At 49.5% G+C, this 1,640-nt stretch overlaps 1 long non-coding RNA gene across 1 annotated transcript in view; it reads right to left on the bottom strand.

The window, feature by feature from the left end:
* The window catches only part of LOC119469951, a 20,701-nt gene extending 19,582 nt beyond the window's left edge, over positions 1 to 1,119 (bottom strand). Inside the window, exon 1 of the long non-coding RNA XR_005198816.1 lies at positions 1,068 to 1,119. This is a non-coding gene — a long non-coding RNA (uncharacterized LOC119469951). The remainder of the gene's footprint in view (positions 1 to 1,067) is intronic.
* Between the last annotated feature and the right edge of the window lie 521 nt (positions 1,120 to 1,640).

The raw sequence follows: 1,640 nt of genomic DNA, 5'->3' as shown, positions 1-1,640 counted from the left end.
GGCTGTAATGAGAAACATCTTGCTCTAAAAAAAAAACGGATCTATCTAGGAGAATTGTTGTCAAGCTGTACAATCAAGTTACAGAGTTCAACTGATGTGTGTGTTCAGCAGTTCTGAAATCCTTTCTTTGGAAAAGCTGGAAACAGATATTTCCAAATATATACAGGCATATAAGTATTAGCAATAATGGGAGGTTGCAAGATGGCCGTTTAGGAACAGCTCAGTATTGCAGCTCCCAGTTAAATCACAGGCGGTGACTGGACACCGCATTTTTATGACTCACAGACTAAGAAATTCCCAGGCAGAGCAGCTCCACTGTCTTCAGCGTGGCTGTTTCATCCAGCGTGGCTGTGCGGGTCGGCGCTGATGTTTTGACCTGCGCGGCTGCTCTGTCAGCGCCACGGAGCAGCGGTTCTCCGTACAAAATACACCGGTCTGGGTTCCCTTTTTGCTGGTGATTGGAGCCATGGGAAGTCGCCCATTCATCTCTTTAAAACGAGGACTGAGCAGAGAACCAGGACAGTAGATTCCAGGGCAAAAAAAAAAAAAAAAAAGAAGCTCCACCAACTTCAGTGCCGCTGTTTAAGCCATGGCAGTGAGTGGCCACAGCTGAAAAAAAAACAGACCCTGGCGCCTTTTCAACAGTCGACTGGAACACCAACTTAAAAAAGGATCTGAGGCAGGAAACCAGGTGATCAGGCTTGGCTGGTCCCACACCCACAAAAAAACAGCAACCAGAAACTCTGGATTGAGACCTTCACAGCAAGCACAGCTGGATCCAGGACGGTCCAGCTCTGTTGGGGAGGGGCGTCCGCCATTACCGAGGCAGCCCGCCAGGACGGAGGTAGTCGGCCAATGCTAAAGCAGCCCACCGTTGCCAAGGCAACCCGCCATTGCTGAGGCAGCCTGCCGTTGCCTAGGCAACCCACCACAGAAGAGAGAATCTGCCTCAACAGAGGCGGGCCACCATTGCCAAAGCAGTTCTAACTACACCCATATAAACAGGACTGCAGGGAAGTTCACTGGGCAGCGGGGCAGAGCCCACAGCAGCTCAGCAAAGCCTCTACAGGCCGACAGTGACTAGGCTACCTCCTTGCTGGGCAGGGCAGGTCTGAGGGAAAAAAAAGATGGCGGCAGCATAATGGAAACTCATAAATAAAGCCTTAAATCCCAGGGACAGAGCACCTGGGAACAAAAAGCGGTTTATGAAGTCTGCTGCAGCAGACCTACACGTACCTGCCCAGCAGCTCTGAATGAACAACAACAGAGCTGACAGCTCACCATTTGAGCTCCTATAAGGAACAGGCCATCTCCTCAAGCAGCTCCCTGACCCCTATAAATCCAAAGAGACACCTCATAAAGGAGAGATCAGATTGACACTAGGTGGGTATCCTTCTGGGACAACGATAGCAGAAGAAGAAAACTGGTAACAACCCTTACTGTTCAGCAGCTGGTGTAGGTGAACTCCAGGCAAGCAGGGCCTGGAGTGAACCTCAGCAGTCCTACAGCAGAAGGGCCAGACTGTCAGAAGGAAAACCAAGAAACAGAAATTGCCTCATCATCAACAAACAGAACATCAATCTGAAAGATTTGAGAATCAATCTGAAAGATTTGAGAATCAATCTGAAAGCCAGCAACTA

Source organism: Cebus imitator, unplaced genomic scaffold (genome assembly GCF_001604975.1).
Source record: "Cebus imitator isolate Cc_AM_T3 unplaced genomic scaffold, Cebus_imitator-1.0 Scaffold1137, whole genome shotgun sequence".
NCBI classification, from domain to species: domain Eukaryota; kingdom Metazoa; phylum Chordata; class Mammalia; order Primates; family Cebidae; genus Cebus; species Cebus imitator.
The sequence above is the reverse complement of the archived record's forward strand: the minus strand, read 5'-3'. Positions and strand labels throughout refer to the sequence as shown.